Source organism: Pinus tabuliformis, chromosome 1_2, assembly GCF_031772625.1.
Source record: "Pinus tabuliformis cultivar Carrire ecotype Pingquan chromosome 1_2, CPIR1, whole genome shotgun sequence".
NCBI lineage: Eukaryota > Viridiplantae > Streptophyta > Pinopsida > Pinales > Pinaceae > Pinus > Pinus tabuliformis.
The window spans coordinates 1,160,057,388-1,160,071,234 of NC_142298.1; the positions used below are offsets into that span (position 1 = coordinate 1,160,057,388).

At 38.0% G+C, this 13,847-nt stretch overlaps 1 pseudogene; it reads left to right on the plus strand.

Moving 5' to 3' along the window:
* Positions 1 to 12,250: 12,250 nt before the first annotated feature.
* Positions 12,251 to 13,526, plus strand: LOC149210340 (uncharacterized; annotated as a pseudogene).
* Positions 13,527 to 13,847: the final 321 nt, after the last annotated feature.

Consider the following 13,847-nt stretch of genomic DNA (forward strand, 5'->3'; position numbering starts at 1 on the left):
GATATTAGATTTAATTTTTAGAAATAGTTTTGCTGAGAAAAAGGGTGGTCATTTAAACCGTATCCTGAATTTGTGTAATTAAGTTATTTAGTTAGTAGTATTTAAACCCTTCTCATGCATTTAGAGAAGGGTCCATAAATTTATCAAAAACTTGTCCTCAGAACATGCACTTTTCCACCCTCAGAGGAGGTTTCGGTGAATGAATGGATCAAGATTTGTTGATGTTTGCATTTGATATCTACTACTGATGTTGCACTTTTGTACTCTTAGTGGATGTTAGAGCAAGGAGAGATAAATCATTGTTGCTTGAAGCTTATGAGTAGGACTAGTCATAAATGGTACTTTTATCTCTTGACCATTTCTGCTTATATGTTAAAGTGATATACAGTTTTTAGTTGTTTATGTATTATTGCATGAATGCTTGAGTTATCATTTGGCACTTTTTTACGGTAATAGTTATTTATTTATGCCTAATGTATGAATAGCTCATTATGTGATATGCTATTCACAACTGTTTCGTCTAACTTTTTATGCGAAGTGGTTCATCTTGATTGATTTCCTTTCTTATAATCGATGAATGATATTTATTTCCAGTTGTTATTTGAAATCTCTTTAGATCGCATAATAGAAGAATTACATCCCGTGTTAGTATAGATTTAGATTTGCTATTTATTAGATTACAATAGCATAGAATTAGATTAAAAGTTTGAATTAGAATATCTTAGTTAGGAACTGTTAGATCCGCAACATCAAATTCTACACACATACACATAGATTGGGAAACTGGTCCCATTATCCCCAGTCGGACCTGCTATAGCAAACGGATAAGGAGCTGCCAACCAAGGTCCGGACCGGGCGGGTATCCCCCTTGTTGTCGACCCGATTTTCGGGGCTTCAACAAGATCTCACACACTTTACTCTCCTCTCTTCAGCACATACAAGATTGTTATCTTCTCCCATTGCTCAATGGAAATTACTAGTTTTGTTCCTCTACTACACTTTGTTCAATGTGGTCTTTGGTGCTTGTTTCCGCACTACTTGAGTGTACCTTTGTATGACACTTGCATACTGTTGTTACGTCCATTAACTGAGTTCTTCAGCTACATTATATACGAATATGGGATCCTGAGCGCTTCATGAAATCCATGTGTGATTCTTCATGCTGAGAATTAAATTCCAATCCACTTGCACACTCCAATGAGACTCCCCATGCTTATTAATGGATCACAGAGCTTGACTATACCATAACATGGCTTTTCTGTTCCCTATTTAAGTTTATAATGTGTGCACGGGAGATCAAAGATTGATTTATTTCAACATCATAACAAGCCCAGTAGTTCTACTCTAAGAACCGTTGTCCTCATTTCTTTGACCCAGTGATATTTGTAGATGCCATTAACTCCATTAACTAACTCCTCCGGATTGCATTTACTCTTTGGCTATCGAACCATTCATCCTTTCACTTTGTAGTGTAGTATCGGAGCCATAACTTATCGTAAATCATATAAAACAAATGTTACAAAATCACACAATTTTGATGCCTTTATCTACTTGGCACTTAGCCCTTACCACTTGTTCTTTCACCATGGGACTGAGAGCTATGACCGATAGCTTCAAATACCACTATAGTGTTATATTGAAGCCCCTGCATATTATAACGTTTATTGAACATACCTTATAAAATTGAAAAGTCCCGATTTCTTGTAGCTCCCTCTACTTATCCCTTTATCACATTTCTTTCATATGATTGGGAGTCATGACCAGGGGCATAGCACTTAGGTACTAAGGCCTTCAGGCTCCTAGCAAGGGCCTTTTTTCTTGTGTATTTTTCTCTTCCGCCCTTGGTTCCTTTAACTTCTCATTTAGGAACTAATACATCATAGCTCCTTTATCAGGACTTCCTTCATAATTCAATTTCACAAGAGTTCTGAAATTCCAACCTTTTAAATACTGATAATGCTCAGGTGCTAAATCTTCTTTCTATGCCCTTGTTTATATGGGTCCATATAACCATGTGCCAACACTATTGGAGCCCATTCCATCGTAATTTTTCCAAAAATATTTTATAATGGAATTATGATATCTCCTTCCTTAAAAATGTTGACTTCTGAGATGGCGTTATGCTCTCCTCATCATTCCACATGGTTCCTCCTTAGTGGTAACATGTTTCACCTAGATTTTCCCCATTAGGCCATTGAAAATGCTGAACCAAAATTCCATGTTCCACCGTAAAACCACATCATGCTGATATCATATTCCATGTCAACTCCCAAGGCTAACCAACTACAACCATGTGTCCTACTAAAGGAGAGAGAAAGGGTCCCTTGGTCCTTTGGTTTTTCAATGAATTCTTGTAAAATTTGTTGACCTGTTGTGGTGGCGGCTAGAGGGGCGGATTCCCCTTTCCCGTGAGTCTGCTCTTGCTAAAATCATAGAGACTTAGTATACCCAACTTGCAGGTGGTTGGTTATGCTCTTGGTGTTATAGTAGCAGCGTTGAGGTTTGATCCTGGGTCTCCCATAGATTAGGCCAGGCAGTTACTGATTCACCATGTTGTAAAAAAAATTTGTTTCCCGCAATATCTTCACTTTTAGAAGAATTGAATTTACAAGGAATTACCAAACCCTGAGGTTTTGAAATGCCTTTCTCCTTCCAATATTTGGATATGCAATCTACTCCGAGGTTCCAATATTGGGTCCTAATGTTCTCCTGCTCAGGTGTCAGATCAGAAATTTGCTCAAAAGGAATTATAAATGAGTTATGAAATTACGATATGCCAATAATTTGATCATTCCGATATAGGATTTCGATATGATGCCTTCCTCCAATATTCAAAGTTCCAAGGTTCCAACATCCCTCTGCGGTCTTGGACTTGCTTGCCATGTTCGGCCTTTCAAAATTCTAGGTTTGAAATTCAACTTGCCTTGGACTTTAAGACCCTAACTTTGATAATCAATAACTTTAGATCCAAGAGGCCATTTCTAGACTTCCAAATACCATTGGAAATATTTTTCAAAGAACTTTCCAGTTGATCTGATAATCACCCTATGAGTGACCTCAGTTAAATATTTATTAAACAAAAGGTATTACAGACTCATGTGATGGTGTGTGTTCTGTGTTATTTAAGGAACTGATCGATCATATTGCCAATACACTGAAAATAAATGGAAAGACAATAGAGAAATACAGTAAGCAACACAAAGACACAAGCATTTTAATAAGGAGTTCACCCTATTCTCCAGGGATACATCTCTGATCCAGCTTTCAGTGGTGGCCTTGTTTTTATTGTGTCTTTACGTAGAGAATGACTCAATGTGAGTTCTCTTGAAGCAGGTTTTTCTTGGTAGGGTGGTTCTTGGATTCCCCATGCCACTCAGAGTTCACAGACTCTTTTTCTTCCTACCAGCTCTATGACCCTTGGTCTACAGTGGAAAGAGCCAAATGTGATGCTCAGTCCAGACAGATTCCTCTATGGGAAGGCTTGAATCTTCAAGCTCTTTGGTGCTTGACACTGCTTGCTGTCGGCTCAGCCCTTTGTCTCCTTTGCTTGGCTTTACTGTTCTCTATGTTCAGTCCTCCTCTCAGGGTTCACTATTCACTATCTCTCTTGGTCGCTTGGACTATCTCGACTCCCTCGACTCTAAATTCGACTGTCTATGTTCATGGCTTTAGCCATTCGATCCCTATTCCTGTTCGGTTCCTCTCCTGCCTACGTGGATTCGCCTCCCACCTGTGTGCTTGGAGTTCCCTGTTCGACTTCAGCACGAACGCTTGGGAAGCAGCCACGTGTCCCCATCAGAACAGTGCCAGCCTACTCGTCGATTCGTTTCTTTGGTTATGTCGTGGATACATTCTTTCTCCACCGTGGCAGTCAAATGGATTCCACATCCCTTTAAATCATGGCTTAATTCCCTGTCAATTCCACTTCTTTCATCGGACGTAATCTCAAATGTCTGATCTGGACTCCACCAGATCCAACGTCATATGCATGTCAAGCGCGGTTGACTTGCTCGACCGATAACACACAATCGCGGCAGTTTTTCTCTCACCTCCGCTGCCATGCGTTGATCGCTGAGTGTGATCGCTCTGCTTCCTCCAAAGCCTCTTACCGTTCAAGGGCGCCCCGATCAATACTGCCAGTTTTCCAGGTCGCAGGTCCTGCCATTGTACTTTAGCGCTTTTACCTTTTTTCCGCCCGCAGTCCTCTGGCTCCCAACGTGACCATGTGCTTAAGGCTTTCCATTTCAGCCCTGTTTTCCCAACGATGTGTGATTAGCGCTTTCAAGCTCATCAAAATCGCCTCCTTTCCACGATCAGGGGCTCCGAGGGGCTGTTTTGACCTCCTGCGCAGTCTCCATGGGCATCGGTCAGCGCGCTTTGACCTAGGTCCTCGTCGTTCTGCGTTGGCGGCCATTGCCACTGGTTCAAGGTTTTTTTTATTGTTTTTTTGAAAATTTTCAAGGATTTGTTCAACTCGATACAGTCAAGGTTCTTGACAGTCTTTCTATGGATCTGATTCGGATCACGGCCTCTTTACTGAAAAAGCTTTCGGACCACCAAAAGTTGGTTTTTCTTCAAGCATCGACTAAGTGAGGAAACTACTGTCTCACTTATCCAATCTCAATCTGTTAGGTAAACTTAACTCAAGATAGAGTCAAAGTTGACCAGGTTAAACAGTGATGGTTTTGGGGCACATGGTATTGTGCACCCATAGTATTATGCCCGTGGTATTATATGTAATGGAGCTTATAAAAGGCTAGAAGGATTTCATTGTAATGCAAGACCTGGAGGTGAACGGTGAAGGCTCACTTGGCCGGATTGGCTAGGGTTTTGGCCAAGGATAATGAAATTTCATTATGATTGGGTTTTTCCCCGGATTTGGGGTTTTCCTGGATAAACATGTGTATTTATGTGTTTATGGTTATTGCTGGTTAATTTTATATTTATTCCTCTCAGTATTTATTTATGTTATGCAGTAAATTTCTTAACACAATCCACTTCGCACTACTCGGCTTCGAACCTTTAAGCCCAATCCTAAGGTACTCCATTTGTCCATTGTGCGTCGTCCTTACCTTCCTATCTAGCACTGTGTCTTCCTGTAACTCATTAAGATATTCAAGTAGCAGGTCATCAACAAAAGGTAATTGACTATGCTCTTCAGGGTCGTCAATCATTGAAGGTTCAAACAACCTCAAGCAATCTGCATTCACGACTGAGTAGATGTGCATGTAAGTTGGTATATCAAGGCGAAAAGCATTTTCACCAATCCTCTCAAGTATCTTGAAGGGTCCATACCTGATAGGTTTTAGCTTTTACCTTCACCTTGCATCCTGTCCTTGCTAATATACAGCCAGACTTGGTCTCCAACTTGAAAACTATACTCCATCCGACGCTTATCATGCCTAGCCTTGTACTTTGCCTGGCCCTTTTCCAGCTATTCCTACACTACCTGGTGGATCTCCTGGATCTATTCAATGAACCTAGTTTCCTTGTCCACATCACTGTGTCCATCAACCATGGTATCTTTACCAAAGACAAAATCCAAAAGAGACCTTGGTATGAAACAAAAACAGGTCCCAAAGGGATATCTCCGTGTAGAAGAGTGTTTGGCTCTATTGTAAGCATGCTGCACATAGCACAAGTGCTCATCCTAAAGCAATATCCTCTAAGTAATTGGATCACTGTCCTGTCAACTACTTCTGTCTAGCCATCTATTTGTGGATGAAAAGTTGTGCTTTTCTTTAATTTGGTGTCCATTAGTTCCCACAGACTGGACCAAAACTTTCTCGCAAATCGGATGTCTCGACCAGATATAATAGAAGTTGGTAAACCAAAATGAACCCATACATGTTCAAAGAATAATTTTGCAGTTTGTTTAGTTGTAATCTGTTTACTACAGGGTATCAAAATACACATTTTTCTGAACCTATCCACAATAACATACAGATAATCATGACCTTTCCTAGATTTAGGCAGTCTTCCAACAAAATCCATGGAAATGCTTTCCCAAGGGTGAGAAGGAAGTGGTAAGGGAGTGTATAAGCCTAGTTTTCTGTTGCTGGGCTTGATTTTAGCACACATAGCACACCCCTTTACATATCTAGAAACCGTCTCACTCATTCTTGGCCAATAGCAGAACCTTTGCAGCTGTGCAATTGTTTTACTTACTCCAAAGTGACCTGATATCAGAGAAGTGTGTGCTTCCTTAATTATCTTTGCTCTCTCAGTTTGTGGAATGCAGAGTTTCCCACAATGATATAAGAGTCAGTCTTTCACATGATAGTCCAATTCTTCTACTCTTTTGCCTTGACTCAAAGTTGCATATACATCTTTAAAGTCCATGTCCTAAGCATATTGTTCTATGTAGCTTTCATGCAGCACAAAATTATGCTTAAGTATGGTAGATGCATTTATAATGGGTCTAGATAACATGTCTGCAACCTCGTTATGTATGCCCTTTTTATATCTGATGACCAAATGAAACTGTTGTAGAAAACCCATCCATCTATAATGTCTCGATTGCTACAATTTAGATTGGGAGTGTAGGTATTGAAGTGGCTGATGATGAGTATGTATTATTGTTTCTTTGCCCATTACGTAACGTTTCCACTTTTTCACACTCTCAACTAGTGCATACAATTCCTTATCATATGTAGGATAGTTAACTACTGCAGGATTAAAAGTCTTAGATTGATAACATATGGGTTTACCTTGTTGTGTCAACACTACTCCCATGGCATAGTCGCTGGCATCAGTTTGGATCTCAAATGGTCTTTGCAGATCTGGTAGTGCTAGTATAGGTGCTGTACTAATTTTTTCTTTCAAGGTGTCGAAGGTTTTCTGTTGTTTACCTCCCCATTGAAACACCTTGTTCAATCCTGTCAAAGCATGTAAGGGAGCTGCAATTGAGGAAAAATTTGAAATGAACTTCCTCCAATACTGTGCTACTCCTAAGAAGCTTCTCACTTCTGTAGCAGACTTAGGTTTAGGCTAGTTTATGATGACTGCCAATTTAGAGGGATCTATTTTCAATTCACCTCCCCATACTATATGACCCAAATAATTTAGAGAGGTTTTTCCAAATTCACATTTGGAGAGTTTAACATAAATGTTTTATCCTTTCAAAACATCTAATGTCTGCTTAACATGCTTTAAATGTTCTTCCCACGTTTTACTAAAAATCAAATTGTCATCCAGATACACAATAACAAAATCATCAAGAAAAGGTCTGAGTGCATCATTCATTAATCTCATGAAAGTAGCAGGGGCATTGGTCAAGACAAAAGGCATAACCAGCCATTCATACAATCCCTACTTTGTTTTGAAAGCAGTCTTCCATGCATCTTGCTCTGCAACTCTGACCTAATGGTATCCACTGTGCAAATCCAGCTTGGTGAAATAAACAACTTCCTTCAATTGATCTAAAAGATCATCTATGCAAGGAAGGGGATAACGATTTTTTATTTTTATCTGATTCAGTTCTCGATCATCAATGCACATTCTCCACGAGCCATCTTCCTTTCTCACCAAAATGATTGGTGACCCACATGGTAATGTGCTAGGCCTGATGAATCCTTTCTCGAGCAACTCCTGCACCTGCCTCTTGATTTCAACATTCTTTAAAGCAGATAACATGTACATCCCAATGTTAGGCAAAGGAACATCTTGCTACAAAATAATATCTTGTACCATTCCCTTTTTGGGTCGCAGACCTTGAGGTTATTGAAACAAGACATCATACTCGGAAACAATCTTTTTTATATCAGCTTGCTGATCAGAATTACAGCCCTCAAATACATTGGTTTTATCAGTTTTCCTTTCCTCTACAACCATTAGTAATAACTATTTGCATGAATTTATCATTCTTTTCATCTGTCCTGAGTTTATGAGAGTATAATTATTCTTGAGCTTATGAGCTCTTAGAAAGTATTCGATTCCCTCTTTAACAAGTAGATATGCATGAATTTATCATTCTTTTCATCTGTCCTGAGTTTATGAGAGTATAATTATTCTTGAGCTTATGAGCTCTTAGAAAGTATTCGATTCCCTCTTTAACAAGTAGATACTTGTTCTCAGCTCTATAGAAAATAACATTTCTATCATACAAGTAGGGACTTCCTAAAACAATTCCACATATATCGAGAGGAAATACATCTAACTCAACCTCATCTATAAATGTTGACCCAAAAGAAAACTTGAGTTTACACTGTCTAGTCACTTGTAGTTATGCTTTATCATTCAACCATCCTAATGGGTATGGTTTCCTATGAGGTGTAGTTGTTAATCCCAATTTCTTTACCATTGCTTCAGAAATTAGATTTACTTGTGAGCCACTATCAAACAAAGTATCAATCTTTTGATTTTTGGAAACAACTCGAATATGGAAAAGCTCATGCCTTTTCTTTCATGTTCTTCATCAATAACAGATTGAGCAGAATTACCAGTAGATGCTTTAGAATTCTTACCTTTTATACCTGTGGCTGCAATGATTGTTTCATCTCCCGAGTCTGACCCCAAATCTTTCTTAATAGCTGCAGCATTCTTCTTCTTCTTTCCCTCGGACTTCTTAGGCCTCAGCTCTAGATGCAGAATCCAACAGTGCTCATCATCATGCCCCTCCTTTTTACAGTGAGTGCATGAAGGTTTGCCTTTCTGTGTAGTGTTAGCCTTCCTTGCTTTCCACTTCTTCTTTCTTTTCTCCTTGCTCTTGCTTACAGTGGGTTGGGATGGTCCCCCAACTTCTGGATTTCCATTATTTCCTCTAGCTTCTAGATGAGTAGCTTGTGTTGGGCCTCAAAATGGTCCCTATTTTCACTCCATTATTCACCAATATCTTCACATCTTACCTTCATGTCACCTCCATTCCGCCTCCACATCATTCCATTTACCCCATTATTGGGTTATAACTATGCTTTTCCAAAGTTTATTAATTCTTAACAATTTTAAGTGAATTTATGGCTAAACTTTAGAAAATAAAATGCTTATACTTATACCTAACAATTAGAATGAGTTTGTTGACATGTGTAGGTACAAAGGAAGCTTCCAGGGCATCTTTATGTGGCCTTGAATGATCAAATTCGAATTTGATAAGATAAGCCTCATGGAAAAGATCATGGAGAAAATCATGGACCTCATGGAGGAAATCATGGAGGATAGGGTTATGTGTCTAGATGGTTGAGAAATGTATGGAACTAAAGGAGAGATTAGCGGATCATCATTATGAGTTTGTTATCTCATCCTATTGTATAAATAGGAGTACCTCCTCCATTCCAAGGGGGGGACTCTTAGAGCATTGTATCCAACTGATGATGGAATAGAATAAAGCTTCATTTTACATGTATTTTCATTATGTAGTTTTAGATATAAGTTGTACATTTATTTCCATTATGTAGTTTTAGATCTAATTTTCCTTAATGTAGTATATGGAATAATTTGTCTTGTTCTTAAGAGAATTGAGCTCACTCTAAAAGGATGAGAGAAACATGTTATTTCATATTAGATCTTATTTCATTTAATTGCTTAGATGTTTGATGTTTGAGATTTATGAATGAGTTTTAAATTAGAATCTTATCAGCATATGAGAGAACAACTAAGGGTCTAAGTTAGGCTCTCTCTCCATTTGATTTGCATGATAATTAAAATTCATTCTTTTGCTTTTATGTTTCAAGTATCATATGAGGAGATACCAAGAGTCTAAGTTAGGCTCTCTCTCCATTGATTTATATGGTAATTGAAATTCATTCTTTTGTGCTTTTATGTTTCAAGTCATTTCATTTCTTATGCTTATGAATGAATCTTAGTTTAGTTTGGATTAGTACATGAGAGGACAATCAAGAGACTAAGTTAGTCTTTCTCTCTCTTTGAATCTGAACAACAATTAAAGTTCATTCTCTTGTCTTCATTTCAAGTTTTTTTAGTTTCATGTAATTAATGATTTCTCAATGATATTGTAGGGAAGGACAACCAGGACCTCCTTAGTTAGGAGCCTCTTCCCTTGCATATTGTATTGAATCTTAAATAATTTAGCTAGACATAGAGTTAGTTGCCTACTCCTCCATATATTTTGCTGGCATCATCACAAGCTCACGAGTTTCCCTGGTTGATAATTTAATGCAGCAATTTAAGCCCAATAAATTGCCCAACATTTTGGCGCCGTTGTCGGGGATGGTGCTAAGGGATTAGGCATTAGAATTTAATTCAGTATTTATTTTTCTTTAGACAAAATAATTTGAGAAACCTGGTGACAGCAGGATCTTCATAAGGAAATTTAAGTTTGAGTTTTCAGATGTTTTAGTGTTGAGCTAGTTTTAAATTTCATCTTTTCAAAGAAACCCCCCTGTATGAATAAAAAACAAATCAAGTGATTAGTATGCTCTCTTCCTGTGCTTCGTGCGACCAGGAAGATCAGAAAGTCTATTGATTTTGTTCAAATAAACATACTCTTGCTGGAGAGCTAATTTGCAAAAAAAAAAAAAACAATAAAGAATTTTGTGAATGAAAAAAAAACATCTTTAATTTTTTTAGATGAAATTTAGTTTTTTTAATTTTAGATTTAAAAAATAAAAATAAAAAAATTAGTTTTTTTAGTTTTAGATTTTAAAAAATAAAAATTTAGTTTTTAATTTTAGATTAAAAAAAAAAATCCCATAAAATAATAATACTATATGTATCATAACATATATTATTATTGTTAAAAAAAAAAAAAAAAAAAACTAACCATTTTGTTTTTCTGATATTAAAAAATTTAACCATTTTCTTCTGTTTTTTTTTTTTTTTTTTGTCAAAAACACCACTAATAATTTTTTGTTTTTTTAGATATTTAAAAAAAAAAAAAAAAAACATTAATAAAAAAAATAAAAAAACTTAACCCTTTTTTTTTTTTTTTGAGATATTTTAAAAAAAATCGAAATTTTTTTAACCATTTTCGTTTTTTGTTTTAGATATTTAAAAAAAAAAATAAAAAAAAAAACACAAATAAAAAAAAAACCATTTGCAGCTCGTTCTGTTTCTTGGGGGTATGCTATCCAGATTTATAACAGAATCGAGACTCCTCGCATACTGGAATACCCCATGCTGACATTCTGGCCCTGGATGTATGGAAAATACCCCTTCATGTTCAATACTCGGCCTGTCCCCAAAAATCGCTGCGACAGACCCAGGGTTTTGTTCATGGAGGCGGTTAATTTTATTAATGATAATGATACACATGAGGGATCCAGTTCAGGAAAAGAAAGCAACCTCGAGTAGCTGTTAAGTACCAGTTGACCCTGGAGAAAATGAATTTATTGGTCAAACATACTGAACTAATTATTTCATTTTTCTAGACTAAAATCGGGTGCTTTTCTTCTGCCTCTGCTAATCAATGAAAACCTTGAAGCCACAAGTGCCTGCCAATTCTGTGGATTTCTCAAGAAAAGGAGCTGGAAAATATAGAAGATTCCACCCTATAAGCGAGGCGAAATGACAATGAAAAAGGCGAGGGTCTGATTCCTTCAAACTCCATTCTCAAATGTTTGCTGATCAAGCTTAGAAATGGTCAAAAGAACGCAGAATAAATCAAATCGGAAATGTATTGGTTTAGTGGTAAGGTCAACTCAGTGTTAAGCCTTCCACCAGGTTGTTAAACAGTGTAATGTGAAAACAGAGTAAGGGAGTGTCATATTTCTTCAACGATAATTCTCAACTGTTTGCCAATAAAGCATTATTAGAGAAGATTCAAAAATTTACAAAATTCACCAAATTGCCGAGGTGGGTTTTCAAAAAATATGTGGGCAATGCGAACCAGGCATTCATCTGCTGGTGAAGCTAATAGAGTGTTTAAGTGGCCCACCAGGCTTAGATTCTCTGTGTGCTTTCTCCAAATGGCGAGATGATGGTATCGACAGCAACCAGTGCAATCTGAGTAAAAATGTTTCTTCCTGCTCCGGCTCCATCCTTGAATCTGCCTCAACCTGCAAACAAAAATGTTATTATCGCTGACCAGTTGAGCCTTTAAAGAATGGTTTCAGATATACAGAATAACTGAGTCGGTAGTCGAATTTGTTAGAGATCCATTTTTTTAGGCATAATGATCTAAATTGAAACAAACAACTTCATGGTTTCATTTTTATTTAACAAATTTGCCCAAAAATCATGCAGTTCACTATGTTTATGCAGAGATATCAGATCCATCCCACCACTTCTTCGCCACCTCCTGAGCTCAACGGCCACGCCAGCTGCGTTTCATCATCATCTATCCATTTTCAGTTGACATGGACATGGATCGATTTATCTACCGGCGCTCAGGGAGGGAGATTTTGTTCGGAGGTGGGAGGGGTCTGTATTTATTAGAAGGGCAGAAAGGTATAACACTGATCCTGTTAGTGTTCTTCAACCAGGGTTGTCGCCCCAGTCGTTGTTTCAGTCGACGGACAAGCCTCATTCTCTCTGGGGGTTTCCTGAGAAACCCTTGCCGCCTCCTCCGCCGTCTGTGGAAGTCCTTCCTTCTACAGATGCTCAATCTGATAAGTATGTTGCTGAGCCTGTCAATTTGCAAGGAGGCCTGACCTTACTCCAGAGTCGAGTGAACACTATGGATTTCTTTGGAGTGCCTTATTTGGATCTGGTTCCTGGAAAGTATGAAGGGGGCCTCAAACTCTGGGAGAGTTCTCTTGATCTAGTGAACACACTTAAAAGGGAAATTCCAGATGGTCAATTGTCATTTAGGGGAAAGCGAGTTCTGGAGCTTGGATGTGGGAATGGTCTTTCTGGGATTTTTGCATGTCTGAAGGGTGCTTCAACTGTACATTTTCAAGATTTCAATGCTGAAGTTTTACGTTCTCACTATACCAAATGTATATGTGAACCTTCAAAATGCTCGTGAGCGACTGGGTCGTCATTGTGATGGTCCTGTAACTCCTACGCGGACTACTAGTTTATCACCTGATGTTCACTTCTACGCTGGTGACTGGGGAGATCTGCATACTTTACTGTCTGTTGTTGGGGAGGATCAGATTGGTGCAAGTGATATCAATTTAAATTTTTCGGAAGATGATTTGTTTCTAGACCGCTCTCTTAGCCACAATAGCAGTGGTGCTAATCAGGAAACCCAGGTTGATTCCAGCCATGGTCAGCAAATAATACGTACTAGAAAGCTTTCTGGAAGCCGTGCTTGTGAACGAGCCAGTGATATGGATCCATCAGAAGGTGGATATGATATTATATTAATGGCAGAAACTGTTTATTCTTTGGTGTTGATGCAGAAACTGTATGGTCTTATAAAAAAGTGTCTTCGACCTCCTTATGAAGTTGTTTACTTGGCTGCTAAAAAACATTCTTTTTGTGGAGGAGGAGGAGGAACTCGACAATTCAGATCTATAGTAGAAGAGGATGGCATACTGGGAGCCCATTTGGTGGTTGAAGTTGCAGATAGTTCAAACATTAGAGAGATATGGAAATTTTTCTACAAATGAGAAGTCGCCAATCAGAGCTGGGTATTTTGGAATTCATTTTTTTTTTTCCATTTGAAAACCTATACTCTGACCTAATGCTAGGACTGAGGAGTACTAAACAAATTTTTAGTTTAGTGTAATGGTAATGATCAGTACAGATTGATGACGTCACTATACCCATTGACACCACCAAGCCCAATCTCAATAACACGAAGTTTGATAATTTATATCTCGATATGAATGGAATTATTCATCCTTGTTTTCATCCGGGAGATCGGCCTTCGCCCTCAACTTATGATGAGGTCTTTCAATGCATGTTTGATTATATAGATCGTCTATTTGCAATAGTGCACCCCAGGAAGCTTTTGTATATGGCAATTGATGGTGTTGCACCAAAAGCAAAGATGAATCAACAAC